Raw genomic sequence first — 25,624 nt, forward strand, 5'->3', positions numbered from 1 at the left:
TGTCTATATTGCAGCTCTATCCAAATCTGGGCCGATCTGGGCCAAATTGATGAAGGATGTGGAAGGTCCTAGCACAACTCACTGTCCCAAATTTCAGCAAAATCGGAAAATATATGTGGCTTTTGGGGCCTAAGACCCTAAATCGTCGGATTGGTCTATATGGGGGCTATATCAAGAACTTAACCTGCTTATCGACAAAAAAGAATCTGTGCAAAATTTCAGCTCAATATCTCTATTTTTAAAGACTGTAGCGTGATTTCAACAGACAGACGGACGGACATGGCCAGATCGTCTTAGATTTTTACGCTGATCAAGAATATATATACTTAATAGGGTCGGAAATGGATATTTCGATGTGTTGCAAACGGAATGACAAAATGAATATACCCCCATCCTTCGGTGGTGGGTATAAAAAAAAAACATAAAACTAAAAAAAAAAACATGGAATCTTAGTTTGAATCGGTAGTACGATCCATATAATTTAATGTTTGAAGATTATTTCATGCAAATGTTGACCCTGACTGCGCCTCAAATGGTCCATCCGCTTATTGCATTTATGACATACTCTTTCCAACATTTCGGCGGTATCGCACGAATAAATCCTTTAATGTTTTCTTACAATGCGTCAATTGAAGCGGTCTTGTCTGTATAGACATGAGCGTTAACATAGCCCCACAAAAATAGCCTAAAGACGTTAAATCGCACGATCTATACGGCAAATTGACCGGTAGGATTCGCATCATCTTTGAAGAAGTACGGTCCAATGTAGCCACCAGCCTATAAACCACACCAAACTGTGACTTTTTCTGAATGCATTGGTAGCTCTTGCTCCCAAATCGACTCAGCTTACTTGCGTACCCATTGAGCCAAAAATGAGCTTCTTCGTAAAATGGAAGAAGCGCGCGATGAACTTTCTTAACAGAGCACGCATTTTGATAATAAAATTCAATAATTTGGAAGCCTTTTTCGTTTGTAAGATGATTCATGGTTAAATTATAGACCAAACTTTAAATGTTTGACGGTGAAAAAAAAACACGAAACGTGCGTGAGGTTTAAACCAGTTTTGCCAAGAAGATAATAGCTAAAAAAACATAATTTCTATATAATTATAGGCCGTTCTCCACCTTACTCAGGAAAGTTATAAAAGAGTTTAACATAACTAATTGTACCAATGCACCTTTTATTTGCCAAATAACCTAAATCGGAATGTCGATATAGGTATTTGGCAGCTATGTATATACAAATATAAATGGATCTGAACCATATGGGGTACCGATATTGAAGAGCTTAGCAGGTCTAACTGTGCCAAGTTTCAGCGAAATGGGACAATAAATGAGCCTTATTTTGATAGGGAGATCGGTCTATATGGCAGCTACATCTAAATATACTCTTAGAGCGATCTGGGAAATATTGAACACGATTGTCGAAGAGCCCATCACAGCTCAGTGTCCCAATAACTTGAACTGGGAGATCCCAATATATAGGATATATATCCAAATCCGGACCGATCTGAGCCGCATTGAACAGGGATGTCTGGGAGCCTAACCCAAATCTTGGTGCTAAATTCCAGCGAAATCGCTTAGTAAATTCACCATTTATGAGTCTTAAACCTTAAATCGGTATATATGGCAGCTACAATCAAATCTGGACTGATCTGGACCGTATTGAACAGCCATGTCGAACTACCTAACACAAATTGCTGTCCTAAATTTTAGCAAAATCCGAAGATAAATTCACTTATTATAGGCCCAAAACCTAAAATTGAGAGATCGGTCTAAATGACAGTTTTATAGAAATGAAATCCGATCTTTACCATACTCGGCACGAATTTCGAGGCGTCTAACAGAACTCATTGTCCCTAATTTCAGCAATATCGCTTAACAAATTTACATTTTATGGCCCTAAACCCTGAAAACGTGGGATCGGTATATATGGCAGCTATATCCAAATATAGATCGATCTGACCTATTAAATTGATATGTTGAGGGGACTGCAGGGACACTAAATGTGCGTATTAAAGGTCAAAGAACCTGAATCGAGAGATCGGTCTATATGGCAGCTATATCCAAATCTAAACCGATCTGGGCCAAATTGCAAAATGTTGTCGAAGAGCCTTATCCAACTCACTGTCTCAAATTTCGGTAAAATCGGACAATAAATTCGCCTTTTATGGGCCCACAACCTTAAATCGAGAGATCAGTTTATATGGCAGCTATATCAAAATCTGGACCGATCTATGGCATATTGCAGAAAGATGTCGAGGGGCATAACACAACTCACTGTACCAAATTTCGGCAACATCGGACAATAAATGCACCTTTTATGGCCCCAAAACCTTAAATCGAGAGATCGGTTTATACGGCAGCTGTCGAAGGGCCTAACACAACTCACTGTCCCGAGATCGATTTACTAGGCAGCTTTATAAAGTTATGAACTGTTTTGAACCATACTTAGGACAGTTGGTGGAAGTCAGAACAAAACAATTTGTACAAAATTTCAGCCAAATCGGATAAAAATGTATCCTGTAGAGGCGCAAGAAGTCAAGATCCAAGATCGGTTTATATGGCAGCTTTATCCAAACAAAGACCGATGTGGTCCACAATCCCAACTAACCTACACCAATAGGGAGTATTTTTACAAAATTTCAAGCGCCTAGCTAAACTCCTTCGAAAGTTAGCGTGCTTTCGACAGACAGATGATCAAGAATACATATACTATGTTAGGTCCTAGATCAATATATCGATGAGTTTCAAACGGTATGGCGAAATTAGTATAACCCTATCCTATGGTGGAGGGTATAGAAATGATGCATTATAAATTATTTAGGAATCTAATATTTAAAGAAAAACTCAATAAACATAAATTTTACACAGATACTTGGTATTGATGTAGGTCGTAGAGGATTGCAAATGGGCCATATCGGTTCAGATTTCGGTATAGCTCCCATAAAAACCGATCTCCCGATTTGACTTCTTGAGCCAATGGAAGCCACAATTTGTTGTCCGATTTGGCTGCAATTTTGCACATAGTGTTCTGTTATGATTTCCAACAACTGTGCCAAGTACGGTCCAAATAGGTCAAGAACCTGATATATCTCCCATATAACCCGATCTCCCGATTTGATTTCTTGAGCCAATGGAAGCCAAAATTTGTTGTCCAATTTGGCTGCAATTTTCACATAGTCTTCTGTTATGATTCCCAACAACGGAGCCAAGTAAGGTTTAAATCGGTCTATAACCTGATAAAGCTCCTATATAAACCGATCTCCCGATCTGACTTCTTGACCCTCTAAAAGCCGCAATTTTAATCCGATTTGGCTGAAATTTTGCATATAGTGTTCTGTTATGACTGACTTAACAACTACGCCAAGTGCGGTCCAATTCGGTCTATAACTCGATATAGCTTCCATATCTTAGCAAAATCCATGGTGGTGGGTTCCCAAGATTCGACCCGGCCCAACTTAGTACTTGTGTACATTTATTATATTTAACCTCAAAGTTGATGGCACACGAGTGGCCTACAACCAAATAATTTGGGAACCACTGCTTTACACTGTGTGCATGAGACATTGTCCAAACATTTTTATACCCTCCACCATAGGATGGGGGTATACTAATTTCGTCATTCTGTTTGTAACACATCGAAATATGTGTCTGAGACCCCATAAAGTATATATATATTCTTGATCGTAATGTCATTTTAAATCCATCCAGCCATGTCCGTCCGTCCGTCTGTCCGTCCATCTGTCTGTCGAAAGCACGCTAACTTTCCAAGGAGTAAAGCTAGCCGCTTGAAATTTTGCACAAATTCTTTTTATTAGTGTAGGTTGGTTGGGATTGTAAATGGGCCAAATGGGTTCATGTTTTGATACAGCTGCCATATACACCGATCTTGGGTCTTGTCTTTTTGAGCCTCTAGAGGGCCTCTGATTTGACTGAAATGTTGCACGTGATGTTTTGGTATCACTTCCAATAACTGTGTTAAGTATGATTCAAATCGGGTTATAATCTGGTAAAGCTGCCATGTACACCGATTTTGGGTCTTGACTTCTTGAGCCTCTAGAGGGCGCAATTCTTGTCCGATTTGACTGAAATTTTGCTCGTAGGGTTTTGGTATCACTTCCAACAATTGTATGATTCCAATCGGTTTATAACCTGGTATAGCTGCCATATAAACCGATCTTGGATCTCGACTTCTTGAGCCAATAGTGCACGCAATTCTCATCCGATTTAGCTGAAAATTTGCATGAGGTGTTTTCTTATGACTTCCAATAACTGTGCTATGTATGGTGCAAATCGGGACATAACCTGATATAGCTGCCATATTAACCGATCTGCGATCTTGACTTCTTGAGCCTCTAGGGGACGCAATTCTCATCCGATTTAGCAGAAATCTTCTCTCATGATCTTCAACATACGTGTCTAATATGGTCCAAATCGATCAATAGCTTGATACAGCTCCCATATAAACCTATCTCCCGATTTTGTTTCTTGAGCCCCTACAAGGAGCAATTCTTATCCGAATGAACTGAAATATTACATAAAGACTTCTACAATGTTCAGCATTTATTTATGGTCCGAATCGGACTATAACTTGATAAAGCTCCAATAGCATAACAGTTCTTATTCAATATTCTTTGTTTGTTTGTTAGAAACAAACAAATGCGATCCATGGTGGAGGGTATATAAGATTCGGCCCGGCCGAACTTAGCACGCTCTTTCTTGTTATTTCTACACCAATATCCGCAAAAAAGTTATTGGGTTTTTAATTTCAAATGTAGAACAGCGAATAAACGTCACGAATTCGCATTTACTTAATCACACAGAATTTTCCATGGCAAGATATTTAAATGCCATCGATTAATTTTTATGATTAACACATTTCCATTAGCCACTGGTCATTATAGCGAACCAACTCATAATCGTTTTGGGTAATTTCTACAATTATGAGCGATCGATTAAATATTTCACAAATGTGGATACTTTTCTGTGACGAGCAGCTAATATCCTACCCGCATGAGTTACCACAAAAGGCAGCCAACATATGCTTTATTGTACCCATAAAGCCTCAGAAACTACGAATGAAGACATCATGGAATACAGCGAAGCTATGCTGTCAAAATATTTTGTCAATCTTATAGCTGTCGATTAATTAAAATGTTTGCCTTTTAAGGTTCTAAAACAATTTACAAACTACAATTCATTAATTTACTTCTTTTGTGGGTTAATAGTTTCGGCCTGCTGCAATGAATTTTTAATTTTATTCATTGATTGTCTTCATTTATACGGATTTGGTTTGGGGAAGGCCTAATTGATTTTAACTCAAAAAGAAATAATTAAAGCCTTATATGCTGGTCTATTAGCCCGAAACAGATCATTTAAGTTTTGCTATGAAGAGCTATTAAATTAGAAACAACAGCGTTCGTTGCCAATCACTTGAGCGGAAATTTGAAAATGCCATATCCGCTCAATGTTTAGTGATGAACGATGAACATTTCAAACTGGCATTTTGTTAATAAAATTTATTGCAAATAACTAGAAAAAGTGTGAAATCAATGAAGCAAACATTATTCTATGTCAATGTTAATTATTGGGAAGATTTTTCTTGTAAAATAAATGGTTTTGTGTTTTTCAACTCAAAGAAGAACATCAGCAATTATAAAATTAAAAACTTAAGAAAATTAAAAATATTCTGGCCATTACAAAGGGTTTTGCTTAAAATTTAGAAAATATATCAATATTCATATATAGATGTATTTGGTAGAGCTATTGGAAGAATGGGGAATATAAATGGCAGCCCTGGTAAGTAAGAATCACTCAATTAATTGTTGTCATAAAATTACTGAAAAATGTTTTCTTAAATACTCCCAAATGTCTTAAAACTATACAGTTTCCCATCAAATCCCTTTAAACCACTTAGTTCCTCCCTAATGTATATTGATCATTTAAAATAAATCACTTTTTAACAATGGCAAAAGCCAAAGAAAGTATTTGTCAACATCAATTCAATACAAAAGAATAATAGTTTCGGCAGAAGAATGCCCATTCAAAATCATTCCAACAGATGTTGAATGATGGATCCCATGAACTTTTATGACCACCATGCTCCCTACCGACCACTCCATGAGCTATGTGCGAATCTTATGTTCACCGTCAATACGAATAGAAGAGCGCACCACATGTTCACCATCGATACTTAAATATCTTAGACGGCTGTATTGTCACTATCCGGAAGTTTTGCTACATTAAAAACATTTGGAAAAGTATTTTCACCGTATCGAAGTAAAAAAAATCTCGAACATTGTTGAAAAATGTATTGACATGTGTTCCAAATGGTCAATGATCTCGTATACTATTGATGCTATTGGCAGATATGGGGGTACATCTTATATATGATGAGTATTCTAGAGATCAAACAAATGTACACCGTAAACAAAATTTCATTAAAAATAGATTTAGTAAATTGACTTTATAGTGTTTCCACATTCCATCAGTGAATTCGATTGTTAGAACTTAAAACATAATACTAAATAATCCCCAGAACTTCAGAAATCCCCAGAAATCCAATGGTTTTGTATCTAAATTCCAATAGAGAGAGCGCAAAAATTAAGTATACGAATCATAGAAGTTTTCTACTTAAACCCTTTACTATAACTTTTAAAAACAAGTAAAAAGGTGTTAAGTTTGGTCGAGGCGAACTTAGGATACCCACCACCTCGGAAATATATGTGAACCACCTTTCCTCAAAATCCGGTGAAACATGCATACCTTATGCCAAATAGCAGGAATATCGAAATATGTTCCGATTTGGACCAAATACTATTAAGTACAAGTCATTGTTCAATTGTGTATAACAAAATATTGATCTTTTTGATCTGAACCATATACTTTTTTCTATAAGTTTAAAAAATAACGAGTTTTTTTATACCCACCACCGAAGGATGGGGGTATATTAATTTTGCCATTCCGTTTGCATCACATCGAAATAACTATTTCCGACCCCAAAAAATATATATATTCTTGATCAGCATAAAACGATCTAGACATGTCCTTCCGCCTGTCTGTTGAAATCACGCTAGTCTTTAAAAATAGAGAGATTGAGCAGAAACTTTGCACAGATTCTTTTTTTTTTGTCTATAAGCAGGTTAAGTTCGAAGATGGGCTATATCGGACTATATCTTGATATAGACCACATAGAGACCTATCCACCGATTTAAAGTTTTAGGCACATAAAAAATACATTTATTATGCGATTTCGCTAAAATTTTGGATAGTGAGTTGTGTTAGGCTACCCCACACCCTTCTTTAATTTGGCCCAGATCAGTCCAGATTTGGATATACCTGTCATATAGACCGATCCGCCGATTTAGGATCTTAGACCCATGAAAGCCACATTTATTGTACAATTTTGCTGAAATTTAGAACAGTGAGTTGTGTGAGGCCTTTCGATATCTTTCTTCAATTTGGTCCAGATTTGGATGTAGCTGCCATATAGACCGATCTTCCGATTGAAGATCTTGCGCCCATAAAAGGCGAATTTATTGTCCGCTGTCGCCGAAATTTGGGACAGTGAGTTAAATTAAGTCCCTCGACATACTTCTGCAATATGGCCAGATTTGGATATAGCTGCCATATAGACCGATCTCTCGATTTAAAGTTTCCAGCCCACAAAAGGCGCATTTATTGTCCGATTATTATTATTTGGATATTTATTTGGAATAGTGATTTATGTTAGGAACTTTGACTTCCTTCTTCAATTTGGCTCAGATCGATCAAGATTTGCACATAGCTGCCATATAGCCCGATCTCTCGATCTAAAGTTTTGGGCCCATAAAAGCCGCATTTATTGCCCGATGTCACCGAAATTTGGAACAGTGAGTTGTGTTAGAACTTCGACATCCTTCTCCAATTTGGACCAGATCAGTCCAGATTGAATATAGCGGTCATATAGATCGATCTCTCGATTTAAAGCCATGGCCCCATAAAAGGCGCATTTATAATCCGATTTCACTGAAATTCGACACAGTGACTTGTGTTAGTCTTTTGTGTCGGATATGGTTCAGATCGGTTTAGTTTTAGATATAGCTACTAAAAAGACCAATATTTTGTTATACACAATTGAACAATGAGTTGTATTTATTAGTATTTGGTCTAAATCGGAACATATTTCGATATAGCTGCTATGGGACATAAGGTATGCATATTTCACAGGATTTTGACGAAAGGTAGTTTACAAATATACCCGAAGTGGTGACTATCCAAAGTTCGGCCCGGCCCAACTTAGCACGCTTTTACTTGTTATACCCTCCACCAAGGGGGGTATACTAATTTCGCCATTCTGTTTGTAACTACTCGAAATATTTGTCTGAGACCCCATAAAGTATATATATTCTTGATCGTCGCGACATTTTATGTCGATCTTGCCATGTCCGTCCGTCTGTCCGTCCGTCCGTCTGTCTGTCGAAAGCACGCAAACTTCCGAAGGAGTTAAGCTAGCCGCTTGAAATTTTGCGCAAATACTTCTTATTAGTGTAGGCCGGTTGGTATTGTAAATGGGCCATATCGGGCCATGTTTTGATATAGCTCCCATATAAACCGATCTTGGGTCTTGACTTCTCGAGCCTCTAGAGGGCGCAATTCTTATCCGATTGGAATGCAATTTTGCACGTAGGTCAAATCGGTCTATAACCTGATATAGCTGTCATATAAACCGATCTTGGGTCTTGACTTCTTGAGCCTCTAGAGTGCGCAATTCTTATCCGATTGGAATGAAATTTTGCACGACGTGTTTTTTTGTTCTGATATCCAACAACTGTGCCAAGTATGGTTCAAATCGATTCATAATCTGATATAGCTGCCATATAAACCGATCTGGGATTTTGACTTCTCTAGCCTCTAGAGGTCGCAATTATTATCCGATATTCCTGAAATTTTGTACGACGGATTCTCTCATGACCATCAACATACGTGTTTATTATGGTCTGAATCGGTCTATAGCCCGATACAGCTCCCATATAAATCGATCTCTCTATTTTACTTCTTGAGTCCACAAAGGGCGCAATTCTTATTCGAATTGGCTGACATTTTACACAGGTCTCCAACATATAATTTAATTGTGGTCCAAACGGGACCATATCTTGATATCGCTCTAATAGCAGAGCAAATCTTTTCTTGTATCCTTTTTTGTCTAAGAAGAGATGCCGAGAAAAGAACTCGACAAATTCGCTTCATGGTGGAGGGTATATAAGATTCGACCCGGCCGAACTTAGCACGCTTTTACTTGTTTTTTTTTATCAATTTGTCATCCCATTAGAAACATTGGATTGATTATTCCCCCATAAAATATATTGAATGGGAATATATTATTTCTACCTATTATTTTAAGAATCGTTTATTCATTCTGTTTAACATACCATAAATTTGTTTACAATTAGTCTTTACCTCTAAAAATCTTTCATGCCAAAAACATACAATAGACCTGAGTGCATTAACATAATGTCTGGTCTTAATTTTGATGTTTATAATTTCAAAGAATAAAAAAATTAGATTATGGAAATATTTACTCAACTACCGAGCTTATTTTCATTTCTTTCATTCTTTTTTGTGTTTTTTCAAAAAATAGAAACAAATCATATATTGTACGAGTACATTTACAATTAGATGAGATCGGGCATGGTGTAAAGACATTTCATTTTGCATTACGAGAGTTATCATTTCAATTCCGCCCGCACTTCATCTTTCGAATATAATCATCAGCCGACTGACACACTGCAGATGTCGGTGGCAGTGGAACATATCGTCCGAATCTCATTCTCATTAAACCAAAGATAATGAATGAATGAATTCTTTTCTCCGAGTAGAGGAAGAAGGAAAAACACACAATTTTTGCACTTCATATTTTCTAGCTTGTTTAATCTCAAAAATCATCAACAGCTACACCGGCTGGAGTGTATTATGCAAGCTAATGGTCTTAGATTATTTTGGAACAACTACAAAATATGTATTTTTACACAATGGTGCATATTTGGAGCAGAAAGCAGCGATGATAGGGAGCAGAATGATATTTAATTCAAAATTTATTTAATGAATTATTTACTTGGTATCCCCCCACTATAGCATGGGGCTATAGTAATCTAGCCTTTCCATTTATAACACCTCGAAATATCTTTGTGAGTCCCTATTAAGTTTGATCGCCTTGACATTTTAAGTCGATCTAGGCATGTCCATCCGTCAGCCCCTCTAAAACTTTTGTCAATTTTGCTTAGAGAACAAAAAAGGGACTAATCTTGCAGATAAATCTCACAGATTGTGTAGGTTGGTCTGGAAGAAAACATAGTCTAAATAATTTTTTGATATCGGCAGGGGGCGGACCCTCCCCCTTACCCCAAAGTACTACCCAAACATAAAAGTGGACCGATTGGGACAATATGGGATTCAAATGAAATGTATTCAAGAGTAGAGTACGAATTTCATAATAAAAGTTGGGTCCAAATACCTGGGGCGCCGCCCCAACCCCAAAACCCCTTAAAATAGGTTTATTTGACGATCATGAAAATATGGGACTCAAATGAAAGGTATTCGGGAGTAGATTAGGAATATGGTCAGGAAGTTGGAAAAGGCTTTATAATTTATTGATAACGGAAGGGGGTTACCCCAAAAACACCGCCCAAAATCTAAAGTGGACCGATAGGGACCATATGGGTATCAAATAAAAAATATGCGGGAGTAGATAACGAATGTGGCATACAAATTCATGTTGAAGTGTAGGGTTTCACCCCACCCCCACAAAAACGACCAAAATGAGCACATTAGCCAATCACGGATATATGGGACCCGTTTTGTTTGTTCCGTATAGACTGAAAAACGGCACAACCGACTTTTTCGAAATTTTCGCATATTGTGTAGGTTGGTCTGGCAGAAAACATAGGCTATACAATTTTTCGGTATCGGAAGGGGGACGGACCCTCCCCCTTATGCCAAAAACACAACCCAAAATCAAAAGTGAACCGATGGGGACAATATAGGTATCAAATGAAAGGTATTGGAGAGTAAAATACGAATATGGTGTTAAAATTTGAGTGTAAGTACCCATAAGGCCGCCCCAACCCCATAACTGCCCCAAACTGACATATTGGACGTTCCTTTCAATATGGGGATCAAATGAAAGGTATTCGGGAGTAGATTTCGAATCTGGCATACAAAATCAGATCGAAGTATAGGGGATCAGGCCACCCCTTGAAAACGCCATTAGACCCATTATGCCCGATCTTATCTAAAATTTTCATAGATTGGGTATGTTTGTCTGGAAGGAAACATAGGCTATATAATTTGTATACCCTACACCACTACTGTGGTAAAGGTTATTATAACTTAATGAATTGGTTTGTAACACCCAAAAGGAAGGAAGGGATAGACTCATTGAAAAGTATACCGACCGACTCAGAATCACTTTCTGATTCGATTTAGCTATGTCCGCTTGTCTGTCTGTCCATGTTAATTTGTGTACAAACTACAGGTCGCAATTTTCATCCGATTGTCTTCAATTTTGGTATGGGCATGTTTTTCGGTCTAGAGACGAAGAAATTGAAATTGGATTGGAAAAGATTGGTTTAGATTTGAATATAGCTTTCATATATATGTTCGTCCGATGTGCAGTAATAATGCAATAGAGTAGTCATTTATTAACCGATTCTCTCGCAATTTGGCAGAAAGGATTTTCTCATGACTCTCGATATTACTGGTAAATTTTATAGAAATCGGTTTAGATTTGGATATAGCTTCCACATATATATGTTCGTCCGATTTCCAGTAATACAGCAGTAAAATGGTCATTTGTTGACCGATTCTCTTGAAATTTGTTGGGAAGGATTGTCTTCCGGCTCTCAATATTAGTGGAGAATTTGATAAAAATCGGTTCAGATTTGGGTATAGCTCCCATATATATTTTCGTCCGATTTGGAGTTATACAGCAATAAAATGGCCATTTGTCAACCGATTCTCTCGAAATTTGGCAGGAAGGATTTTCTTATGACTCTCAATATTACTGGTGAATTTCATAGAAATCTGTTCAGATATATATATATATATATATATATATATATATATATATATATATATATATATATATATATATATATATATATATATATATATATATATATATATATATATATATATATATATATATATATATATATATATATATATATATATATATATATATATATATATAAATAAACCCCCCGATTTTCACTCTTAGACCCACTGCAAGCGCATTTATTGACCAATCTTTCCAAAATTTTGTACAACGCTTTTCTCGACGAATTCCACAATATCCATAAAGTTTGGTCAACATCGGTTCAGATTTAGATATAGCTCCCATATATGTGTTCCTCAGATGTTGGATAATTTGTTGACGTTTGTCAACCGTAGTTATTACATTTTGAACATATTTGCTTTGCTCGAAATTTCATACAGGAATTTTTACAATCTATCTGGATGCATCAAATTTGTTTCAGATTTAGATGTAGCGCCCCTTTTTGTGTTTATAGGCTAGGTGTAGGGTATTATAATGTCGGCACCGCCTGACTTTTGCCTTTCTTTACTGGTTAGATATCGGGTGGAGGCGGACCCTCCTTCTTGCCCCAACAACGCCACCCATATCCGAAAGTGGTTCGTTGAGCACAATAAGGATATCAAATGAAAGGTATTGGAATATTGTATTGTATTAAAAACTCCTCTAAACAGATATATTCGAAGTTCATGTCAATATGGGATTGAAATGAAAAGTATAAGGCAGTAGACTTCAAATATGGCATAAAACAATAGGTCCAAGTAATGGGAGGTCGCCCACACCCAAATACCCCCAAAATGAGCATATTAGCCGACCATGGCAATATGGGACTCAAATGAAAGGTATAAGGGAGTACATTACGAATATGACATTAAAATTTGCGTTCAAGTCTAGGTGGCGCTCTTCCTCCCAAAAATGGGTTATTTGACCCATTATGACTATATGGGACTCAAATGAAAGTTATTTGAGAGTAGAAAATGAATTTGATATCCAATTTTGGCGCCAAGTGTTTTGGGGTACGCCCAAAAGCACCCCCTAAACTGAACTTCATTTCCATTGGGAATTAAAAACGAATTTGATATCTTTGTTCAGTGCAAAGTGCCAGTGGCCGTCCCAGCCCCAAAACACCCTCGAAACGGCTGATATTTACCGGCCATGGCAATATGGGGCTCAAATTATAGGGATTTGGAAGAGAACATTACCCCAAGGAAGAACATTACCACAAGGAACCGAGAAGGGGCAAATTCTCACACATCAATGAGTGCCTTCCGATTCAAGTTTAAACTCAATGATGAGGGATCTTTTTTTTATGGCCAAGTCCGAACGGCGTCCCACAGTGCGACACCTCTTTGGGGAAAATTTTTTAAATGACCATGCATGGCATTGCACCTCGAAGATGTCGCCAATATTAGGAGGAGGCAAACACCGCTTTGTCTCGCCAGGATTCGAATGCGTTCAGCGTCAGAGGCTACAATGTCACGAATTCAACATCCGCATTCAGGGCGAAGTGTCCACACCCTAAAAAGATATTAGAGAGTTAAAGAAGGCGCAGCGGAGCGAGCCCGGTTCGGCTAGTGTTTCATAAATATCTTTAAACATATTCAACTAAATCAAGGTCATCTGATTATTTCATTTAATACTAAATGTATAGAATACCATCCCATCTTCGATTGTGCAATATATTTCTCTTACTTGTCATAAATATCCCATTGTGCGGCAAATTTTCAAATTTCATGCCAAAAATAATATGATTAAACATTGAATGTTGTTGTATCTGGCGTTTCTTTTCTTTTTTTCAAACAGACAAAAACCAAGCAAAATATCTATCGTAACATAATTTACGTTATGCATAAGGCAAGAGATAATACATATGAACAGAACTACATATATATGTCGATATCTATAAAAGCAACTCAATCTGTAGATATAAAGGTATGAAGAGATATATGTATATACTTGCTGCTTGGCGCCCAGCATCGGCAATACAATATTTTTATTCACAAGAATATTTATTTACGTGGTAATTATTTTTTTTTTTTTGTTTTTGCTTCTATTCGTTTATTTGCGATTTTCACTTTCATAAAGATGAGGCGTTGATGGATATTCAGGTTGTCATATCTCTCAGGCGGGTAGTTAAAAATTTATGATGGCCACGATGGCTAAGAACTTCCTATAAGAAAATGTGCAACCATTTGTTGCACTTTTAAGAGAAAAATCGTTAAGAAAAAACACTTTGTAGTAGTCTGCCAAAGTAAGGAAAAAAACCAGATGAGGAAGCCAAAAACTAATCGGATAGGGTTGGCAGAGGATCATCATTTACGCAAATTTGTTTCACCAAAAAAAGCAAAAAACACTACAAATCTAACCATATGACGACAATATTGCAGATGAGTCATTTGAATGCTATGACCCACTGTGCCAAATTTTGTATTTATTCCCCAATTTTTTTGTATTTTTTTCAACATCAACATCTTTTTTTATAATTTTTCTTAATTTTGTCACCATGTTAAATTGAAATGTTGTTAATTTATTTGCTACATTAACAAATTATTTATTGTGTTGAAATATTTTGAATCATTTATTTATTAAAAAAAAATCTTAATTCTTATTTTTTGCCACTTTTCTGTTGTATTTTTAAATTTTTACCGACCGTTATTTTGATTTGTGTTGTTGTTGACACATTCGATAATAGCTGCGCGAAACAAATGTTTGCCCGTGTTTTGTTTTTTGCTTCTGGTTTGGTTTTTTACTAAAACTTTCGAAACCAACCGTTCACGTTTAACACTCTCAAACAACTGAAATTGAATTGAATTGTTTTGCTATTTTTTCTTATTTTCTTGTCGCCACAGATATATTTTTTTCATTTTCGCCTATTTTCTCTCTCTCTCTCGCTCTCTGTTTGGGAACATTTGCGGTGGTGTATGCCCATACATCCATGCTGGGCGTCCAGACGCCCGCCAACCATTGTGTTTTTCTCATTTTTTTTTTTTTTTTGAAAAATGTTCAAATACATTTTCAAATCGAACCGTTTTAAATGAGGCGGCATTTTCTTATTATTTAAGGCAAGTGGTCTTATTGTGGTAGCCCCAACAGTTGTTAGTTTAATACTTTTTATGATACTCTACAAAGGTTTGTATTTGATTAAAAATATAACTTGGTATTCTAACTATGCCATTCTGTTTGTAACACCTTCAAATATTGATCTTAGATCCTGTTAAGTACATGATCGTAATGATCAGTTGATTTGATCTGGCAATGTGCGTCCATCGAACACTCGCTATCTTGTGAATGTATAAGGCGTTAAGTTCGGCCGGGCCGAACTTTGGATACCCACCACCTTGGGTATATATGTGAAAAACCTTTCGTCAAAATCCAGTGGAAAATGCATACCTTACGCCCCATAGCAGCTATATAGACATATAATCCGATTTAGACCAAATGCATATAACTACAAGTCATTGTACAACCGAGAGATCGGTCTATAGGGCAGCTATATCCAAATATGGTTCGATCTGAGCCAAATTGAAGACAACCATCGAAGGGCCCAACACAACTCACTGTCCCAAAGTTCGACGACATCGGACAATAAATGCGCTTTTTATGGGCCCAAAACTTCAAATCGTGAGATCGGTCTATATGGCAGCTATATCCAAATCAGAACCGATCAGGGCCAAATTTAGGAAAGATGTCGAAGGGCGTAAGCAACTCACTGACCCAAATTTCAGCAAAATCGCATAATAAATGCGGCTTTAATGGGCCTAAGACCCTAAATCTGAGGATCGGTCTGTATTGCAGCTATATCCAAATCTGGACCGATCTAGGCCAAATTGAAGAAGGATGTCGAAGGGCCCAACGTAACTCACTGCCCCAAATTTCAGCAAAATCGGATAATAAATGTGGCTTTTATGGGCCTAAGACCCTAAATCGGAGGAGGATCGGAGTCTATATGGCAGCTATATCCAAATTTGGACTGATCTGGGCCAAATTGACGAAGGATGTCGAAGGGCCCAACGTAACTCACTGCCCCAAATTTCAGCAAAATCGGATAATAAATGTGGCTTTTATGGTCCTAAGACCCTAAATCGGAAGATCGGTCTATATGGCAGCTATATCCAAATTTGGACCTATCTGAGCCAAATTGCCGAAAGATGTCGAAGGATCTAACACAACTCACTGTCCCAAATTTCAGCAAAATCGGATAATAAATGTGGCTTTTATGGGCCTAAGACCCTAAATCGAAGGATCGGTCTATATGGCAGCTATATCCAAATTTGAACCGATCTGGGCCAAATTGACGAAGGATGTCAAAGGGCCCAACATAACTCACTGTCCCCAATTTCAGCAAAATCGGATAATAAATGTGGCTATTATGGGCATAAGACCCTAAATTGGCGGATCGGTCTATATGGGGACTATATCAAGAGATAGTCCGATATAGCCCATCTTTGAACTTAACCTGCTTATGGGCAAAAAAAGAGTCTGTGCAAAATTTCAGCTCAATATCTCTATTTTTAAAGACTGTAGCGTGATTTCAACAGACAGACGGACGAACATGTCTAGATCGTCTTAGATTTTTACGCTGATCAAGAATATATAAACTTTATAGGGTCGGAAATGGATATTGCGATGTGTTGTCAACGGAATGACAAAATGAATATACCCCCATCCTTCGGTGGTGGGTATAAGAAAAATCTAGAAATGGCTAAAATCAAGCCAAATTATTTTTTAATAATTGCCTTAGGTACTCTCGGCAGATGGAATTTCAGGATATGAGAATGTCGACGAATATGCTTGAAATGGTTTGACCACGGCGAGTAAACTTGTCATGCGTCATACGTGACATTTATCGAACTACTAAACACAGCAAAGAGAATGACTTGAGCAGATTCGGTGGATAATGCGAATCTGTGTGTGGGTGTCGGGGACACTTTAGCCAGCCATCGCATAGTGGTATAGAATCGAAAAAACTGGCAAAAATCTGACGTTTGAAAACGGGTAGAGAAATCTAAGATATCAACGAGATTATATGCAAATAATGGAAAGAACATTCTACCCAACTGCTAATGTCCGATGTTGGCGGCGAAGAGGATACCGCAGAACCAATCACTGATGATGGTATAGAATGTTTACCTGCTAGTCAGAATGAGGTCCAAGTAGCAGTAACCCGACTAAAGAACAACAAGGCAGCAGGAGCCGACGGGTTACCCGCTAAACTATTTAAGACCGGAGGGGACACGCTGATAAGCCCTATGCATCAGCTTATCTGCGCAATATGGCTAGAAGACCGCATACCCGATGATTGAAACCTCAGCATACTATGTCCCGTACACAAGAAAGGAGAAAAGACGGAATGTGACAACTACAGAGGAATAAGTCTCCTCCCCATCGTATACAAGATACTCTCGAGCGTACTGTGTGAAAGATTAAAACCTAAAGTCAATGAGATAATTGGGCCCTATCAATGCGGCTTTAGACCTGGTAAATCCACCTTGGACCAGATATTCACACTGCGCCAAATCCTGGAAAAGACCCGAGAAGGACAAATTAACACCTACCATCTCTTTGGTTGACTACAAAGCCGCCTTCGATACTCCTTTACGTTCAAAGGTATTTCAAGCCATGTCTGAGTTGGGTATCCCTGCAAAATTAATAAGACTCTGCAGGATGACACTGGCCGATACGCGTTCCTCAGTAAGAATAGCAAAGAATCTCTCCGAACCATTTAATACCAAACGAGGTTTCAGACAAGGAGACTGCCTATCGTGTGATCTTTTTAATATCCTGCTGGAGAAGATTATACGAGATGCAGATGTGAGTAGATATGGCACACTAATCACAAGAGAGCACATACTACTCGCCTATGGCGACGATACGACATCATAGGTCGGTCAGTGAAAATGGGTCTGGCAGTAAATGGAGATAAGACGTAATGGATGGTTTCAACTCCCAAAAAGCCTTGCACAATTGAGCAGATAAAGAAAATGGAGAAAGTTGGGAACCACAACTTTGAGATAGTCAGTAACTTTAACTACCTCGACACCGCCGTAACCGAAACGAATGATACCAGTTTTGAGAATAAGCGAAGAATAATACTGGCAAACAGATCCTACTTTGGACTAAGCAAGCAGTTTAGAAACAAGGCCACCTCTCGACAGACAAGACACTGATACTACCCGTGCTGTTATATGATTCTGAAGCATGGGTACTTGTGAAAGCAGATGAGGCATTGCTTGGAGTATTTGAGAGAAAGATCCTTCGTAAAATATATGGACCAGTTTGCGTTAACGGAGAATATAGGCGACGTATGAACCAAGAGCTGTGTGACGACGCTAGCATAGTTACACGCATCAAAATACAACGGCTGCGTTGGCTAGGTCATGTTTTCAGAATGGATGAAGAAGCTCCAGCAAAGAAGTCTTTTGAGGGCAAACACGGTGGTACACTCAAACCGGGAAGACCAAAAGCCCGATGGAAAGATCAAGTTGTGGCAGACACCTCGAAACTTGGTGTCAGAGATTTTTGAATGAGCGCAGAAGATCGAGGCGCTTGAAACGCTATTCTACGTTCGGCTAGTGGAACAAATATTCTGTCATAGCCAAATTAAGTAAGTAAAAAATATGCAAATTTTAAGGCCTAGGTTGTTTAGGCACCTCTTGATTTGATAAATAGGGGACAAGTGTCAGGCGGCATTCTACACCTCAAAACACGGCCTCCTTTAAGTTGCAAGCATAAAGAGCGATCGATACGGTATGAGACTTATATGAAAGGGTAAGATGGACTTTGGGAGATTATACGACACCACTGACACTTGGTCCAAATATGGATATAGCTCCCATTTATATGTTCGTCCGAATGTGCCAAACACTGCAAAAAATTTGGTCTTTTTTAAATGAGCCTCAAAAAAGTTTGCACGAAAGTTTCTCTTATGATACTTCTATGAAAGGGTAAGATGGACTTTGGGAGATTATACGACCCCACTGACACTTGGTCCAAATATGGATATAGCTCCCATTTATATGTTCGTCCGAATTTGCCAAACACTGCAAAAATTTTTTTCTTTTTTAAATGACCCTCCAAAAAGTTAGCACAAACGTTTCTCTTATGATACTTATATGAAAGGGTAAGATGGACTTTGGGAGATTATACGACCCCACTGACACTTGGTCCAAATATGGATATAGCTCCCATTTATATGTTCGTCCGAATTTGCCAAACACTGCAAAAAATTTGTTCTTTTTTAAATGACCCTCAAAAAAGTTAGCACAAACGTTTCTCTTATCCAGAGACAACAAGTGAATTGCGAGAAATTGGTTCAGATTTATATATAGCTCGATACACTTATATATCGCTCCCATTGTACTAATATGTAAAATGTAACTAATACTACAATAATTTGTTGATTTGTTAACCAATCTTCACGGCATATTACACGAAATTTTATACGAGTTTTTCTTATGACTCTTCACTGGTGAATATCATTAAAATCGCTTAAGATTTAGATATACCTTCCGATTTTCACTTTTACAACCTTTGCAAGAGCATTTTTCCATCGATCGTTTTCAAAATTTTCAAAGCGTTTTTTCTATGCAAATTTGCCCAAGTAATTTGTGAATAAGGCCTTTAGACTTGAATTCAGTTTTCTTTAAAAAAAATAGTTTTCTATCATTCGTCGGATATCTTTTGTTCTTTAATTTTAGCAGATGTACAGCATTTCTTATCTTCATATCTTTTATAATAAATGAGATAACTGTTATCATACCTCGTTTAGAAAATAATTATCTTCAAAAACAAATGACCTTAAATACTTCCTTAGTCTGCAAACATTTCAGTGAGAATTTCAAATGCAAGGTGTTTGGGCTCAAATATAGTTTATTTTGGTTAAGAGGTTCTGTAAAAGAAGATATTGCGAAGCAGGCTGGATTCAGATTAGAAGGTTGTATATACATTTCTTGAAATATTCATTTCTCACCGCTAACGCTAGTTGTCACTATTCTACTGACATTAAGCCGGCAAGTTTTGGGCCACTCATTTTTCTTAACATTTGCTCAGTTGGAAAGACTTTAATAAGTTCAGCCCGCTACAGGGTGCTTTTGTGGTCGCCCATACCCAACAATGTTCTATATCTTGATTTCGCTATTGTTTTGATTGTGTGTAGTTCAGCATCGCAACTGCCAACCAGCTAACACAACAAGCCGACAACCAAACAACAACCAATCAACCAAAACAATCAGCAATCAGCCAACATTTCACTTCAATGTTTGCGACATTCTTTACATGAAGAAAAGTTCGAGCGCTCATTGCACCACACCACACAATAAACGCTGAGCTTAGCGAGTAGGTTGCCGGCTGCATGGATAAGCATAAAATAGAGAATACATAGTATAAGCGAATACGCTGGTACGTAGGCTATGCAAATATGCACACTACGAAAAAAAAAAAATTCAAACAAAATCAATAGCTCAACAACAAATAAAGAATGCAGGTCCTCCCCCAAAAGGGTTAACCCCATAACACAATGGCAAAATCAGAACATTGAGCAGCGAACCACAACAAACAGTATGGGATAGAAGGGGGCAGTGGAGCTCTTTTTATTGAGGAAAAGTGAGTGAAATATTCAGAAACATATCCAAATGAGATTTAAAAGATCGTCAAAGGTATCAAATCACTTTAATCCATCGGTATTACACGTCATTTGAAATGATTAGAGAGTTTTTAAAGTATTCGAATTACGTGTTAGCATTGGAAGAGATATAATTGCAGTTGACTTGCTGATTAGTTAAAGAGGTGATTAAAAGCCTACAGATTATTAGGGGCCTATAACGTAGATTATTAAGTGCCAATGATACACTTAAATAGCAATTGATGTAGTCTGGTAGCATCTCCTATTAGAGGCTGTTATTGCTAACATCTTAATCTGGTACGAAAACAGGCCCCCCCCCCAGTGTTCTACTCGAGTTAAGATATTATTCTTAAACCATGGGGGCCATGGTAGATTCAAATTCTGCCGAGAACATCAACTATAAGAACATCAGCTATAATCCTAAGGTAATCCGCGGTATAAACATCTCTACTAATTAATGTCTTTTTGAAGCAAGGCGACGTTTCACCTGGGATTGTGGACTACAAGAGGAACTGGTAGGCGGTGATGATAAACGCCAAACAAGTACTGCGCAGGAAGAAGATAGTCCTGGACGCAGCGGCGCAGAGTATAAATGCAGAGGTCTAGTCGTAGACACAACGAATATGATGTGGATAGCGCCAGATATGGTGTCAACCTCGAAGTAATGCGAAAGCGGTTCCGAGGAGTAATTAATCCCCAGGGGATACTCAGCATAAGTTGTTAGTCGGTACCGTTGATAGGTGAGTCGGGCATAGGGCGAGAGACCAACTCGCCACATGCGTAAATCATATTGCCAACCTGACACTCAAAAAGAAAATCGTATCTCAGAGGTTAGCCTTTCCCACAACCTTTGCAACACATCGAAATATCAATTTCGGACCCTACAAAGTATATATATTTCGGATCGTCGTAAAATTCTAAGACGATTTAACGATGTCCATGTGTCTGTCCGTCCGCCTGTTGTAATCACTCTACAGCCTTTAAAAATTTAGCTGAAATTTGGCACAGATACGCCTTTTTGATGGACGCTGGTTAAGTTCTTGAACGGGTCAAATCGGACCATATTTTGATATATTGTAGTTGCCATATAGACCGATCTGCCGATAAAGGGTCTGAAGCACACAAAAGCTTTATTTTTTAGCCGATTTCGCTGAAATTTAAAATAGTGAGTAGTTTTAAGCCTCCCGTCATCTATGGTTCAGACTGGACTATGTTAAGATATAGCTGTCATATAGACCGATCTTCCGATAGAGGCTTTATGAAGGCCATAAAAGATTTATTTATTACCCGATTTCGCTGGGATTTGAAACATTGAGTTCTTTTAGGCCTTGAGACATACGACTTTAATATGGTTCAGATCGGACTATATTTAGATATATTTGCCATATAGACCGATCTGCCGGTTAAGGGTCTGAAGACCTCGAAAGATGCACCTATATTCTTGATCGTCATAACATTTTAAGACGATCTAGCCATGTCCGTCCGTCCATCTGTCGGAAACACGTTAACAACAGCCTGAATTTTTGCACAAATACGTCTTATAAGTGTAGGTCGGTTGGGATAGTTAATGGGCCAAATCGGTTCATGTTTTGATATAGCTGCCATATAAACCGATCATGGGTCTTGACTTGTTGAGCATCTAGAAGGCGCAATTCTTATCCGATTTGCTTAAGATTTTGCACGTGATGTTTTGGTATCATTTCCAACAACTGTGCTAAGTATGGTTGAAATCGGTCCATAACATGATATAGCTGCCATATATGCTGATCTTGGATCTTGACTTCTTGAGCCAATAGAGGGCACAATTCTCATCCGATTTGGCTGACATTTTGCATGAAGATGTTTGTTGTGACTTCCAACAACTGCGCCAAATATAGTTTAAATCGGTTTATAGCCTGATATAGCTGCCATATAAATCGATCTTGGGTCTTGACTTCTTGAACCACTGGAGGGCGCAGTTCTTATGCGGTTTGGCTGAAATTTACCATGAAGTTGTTTGTTATAACTTCAAATAACTGTGCCAAATATTGATCAAATCGGTCTATAACCTTATATAGCTGCCATATAAACCTATCTGGCATCTTGACTTCTTGAACCACTAGAGGGTGCAATTCTTATCCTATTTGGCTAAAATTGAGCATGAAGTATTGTATTATGACTTCCAACAACTGCGATAAATATGGTTCAAATCGATACATAACCTGATATAGCTACCACATAAACCGAGTTGGGATCTTGACTTTTAAAGTCCCAGCGGACGCAATTATTATCCGATTTGGCTGAAATTTTGTACAACAAAAGGTCTTAATCAATGATTTCAACAATGTTAAGCATTCAATTCATTTATGGTCTGAATCGGACTATAATTTAATATAGCTCCAACAGCATAACAGTTCTTATTCACTATTCTTTGTTAGCCTAAAAATAAATACCGCGCAAAGAACTCGACAAATGCGATCCATGGTGGAGGGTATATAAGATCCGGCCCGGCCGAACTTAGCACGTTCTTACTTGTTACTTATTATATATATTTATTTTTAATATTTTGCCAAACATCCAACAAAGTTTGTCTTCTTCTTTTCAAACAAAATTTGCTTGAATGATAGCCGCTGATATTAAGTGCGACATTATCCAACGTAGACTTAACACAATGTAAGAAATGCAACATTTTTCCACTATCGGTAGGCAACACCATTGCAAACGAACACTACACCCGGTGGTGGGGATAAAACTTTATGGACAAACAAACAAAAAACTTCGATTTCATTGCAACATGTCGAAAATACTAGGTAATCGATAATCAAACGTGTAAAAATCTTTACTATGTACTGTCAGTCTGGGCCAAACCTCCTTTTAATATAGCCAAGTCCAGCTATAAAAAGGAGTTCCCTTATCATTGAGCTAAAACTTCTATCGGTCAGCACTTATTGAAATGAGAAAAGTATCTCCACTTTTCGTTAATAAAATGTTCATGGGTAAATTTCAAATTTATACATATGAATTAAATCCTTCATTATTTTCAAACTTATGCATAACCAGTAAAGAAAGGCAAAAGTCGGGCGGTGCCGACTATATAATACCCTACATCTACCCTACAATTATAAATTCGGGCAATAGATATAAGTATATGAGAGCTACATCTTAATCTGATCCTACTTCTTTCGAACAAATCGGTCGAAAATTGTAGTTACTACAGCCATTTAAGTGCAAATCGGTCTATACATATATATGGGAGCTATATCTGAATCTGAACCGATTTTGTAGAAATCTAGCAGATGTGTTAAAATTAGTAACAAAACCATCCGTGCCAAATTTTGTGCAGATCGGTTGAAAAATGTAGTTACTACGTCCATTAAAGTGCAAATCGGGCGATACATATATATGGGAGCTATACCTAAATCTGAACCGATTTTAACAAAAATCAATAGCGATCGTCCTTGAACCAAAAAAATGACACGTGCAAAATTTCGTATCGATTGGACAACAAATACGACCTGTACCTTGATTACAAGAATACATGGACTCCTAGACGGCAGACGGACATGGTTAAATCGAATCAGAAAGTGATTCTGAGTCGATCGGTATACTTATCAATTGGTTGTTGTTGTAGTAGTAGCAGTGTGTGGTACACTGAAGCGGCAGCCCTTGCCGATGAAGGAATTCATCGGGTCAATCCGGTACATACAACCGGCTGCCATGGGATTGGTTGTTGTAGTAGCAGTGTGTTATCAATTGGTATAGCTCTTCTCCTTAATAGCATTGCAAACAAATGCACAAACTTATAATACCCTGTACCACAGTGGTGGAAGGTATAAAAAACCTTTCCTTTACAGCCCAGCATTTTGTTGAAGGCCTTGCTAACGAGGTTTCCGTTGACTTTCAAACGTGACCATCCCCATTTTTACAAGTAAACCAGGAGCTCTTCCAAATAAACCAAAACATCACGATATTCGTATTAATTTTCATATTACAAGCCTTACATCTTCTCTTACTACCCATCGACTTGATTATGTAAATTAAACCGCAAAGACATATTTGAGGTTTTCCTCTTCTTTGCCTGCCTGCCTGCCTGTCAAAGGCTTAAAATGCAACAACTATCGCTTAGCGCAACGTATAAACGACCGACCGACCGACTTGTGGCACTGTTGACAACTTTGCGTATTGATTACATGAGATTTGAATTTCTCCTCATTTTGATACAGATCTACACTTAAAAGTGATGACTAAGGCATAATAGCAGTGTTTTTGCATTAGCACTTGACTGCATGGCGTAATAAACAGAATTTCATGTAATCAGTCATCTGAGGTTAGTCGAATACAAAGATTGTGTAGCTGATACTTAGGTGTATAATAGAGAGTCCCTTGGTTGAACGAGGTGCGATGAACTCAGCCAGTGCAAACAAAATACATAAATGAAAATTTAAAAAATTTGATTCTTTTTATACCCACCACCGAAGGATGGGGGTATATTCATTTTGTCATTCCGTTTGCAACACATCGAAATATTGATTTCCTACCCTATAAAGTATATATATTCTTGATCAGCGTGAAAATCTAAGACGATCTAGACATGTCCGTCCGTCTGCCCGTCTGTCTGTTGAAATCACGCTACAGTCTTTCAAAATGGAGATATTGAGCTGAAACTTTGCACAGATTCTTTTTTGTCCATAAGCAGGTTACGTTCGAAGATGAGCTACATCGGACTATATCTTGATATAGCCCCCATATAGACCGATCCGCCGATTTAGGGTCTTAGGTCCATAAAAGTCACATTTTTATTTTTCGATTTTGCTGAAATTTAGAACAGAAAGTTGTGTTAGGCGAAGGATGTCGAAGATCCTTCGTCGATTTGGTCCGGATCGGTCCAAATTTGGATATAGCTGTCATATAGACCGATTCTTCGATTTAGGGTCTCAGGCCCATAAAAGCCAC

At 37.8% G+C, this 25,624-nt stretch overlaps 1 protein-coding gene across 3 annotated transcripts in view; it reads right to left on the reverse strand.

Annotated features, from left to right (window-relative positions):
* The window catches only part of LOC106095714 (xaa-Pro aminopeptidase 2), a 90,970-nt gene extending 66,205 nt beyond the window's left edge, over window positions 1-24,765 (reverse strand). For 2 of the 3 annotated variants that reach the window (XM_013263013.2, XM_013263011.2), the window contains exon 1: window positions 14,723-14,867. The gene's annotated coding sequence lies outside the window, so the exon portion shown is untranslated. Of the gene's footprint in view, window positions 1-14,722; window positions 14,868-24,672 lie in introns of those variants that run through there. The other variant, XM_013263012.2, reaches the window with a different exon arrangement.
* Window positions 24,766-25,624: the final 859 nt, after the last annotated feature.

The sequence above is a fragment of the Stomoxys calcitrans genome, chromosome 2 (genome assembly GCF_963082655.1).
Source record: "Stomoxys calcitrans chromosome 2, idStoCalc2.1, whole genome shotgun sequence".
Classification (NCBI taxonomy): Eukaryota; Metazoa; Arthropoda; class Insecta; order Diptera; family Muscidae; genus Stomoxys; species Stomoxys calcitrans.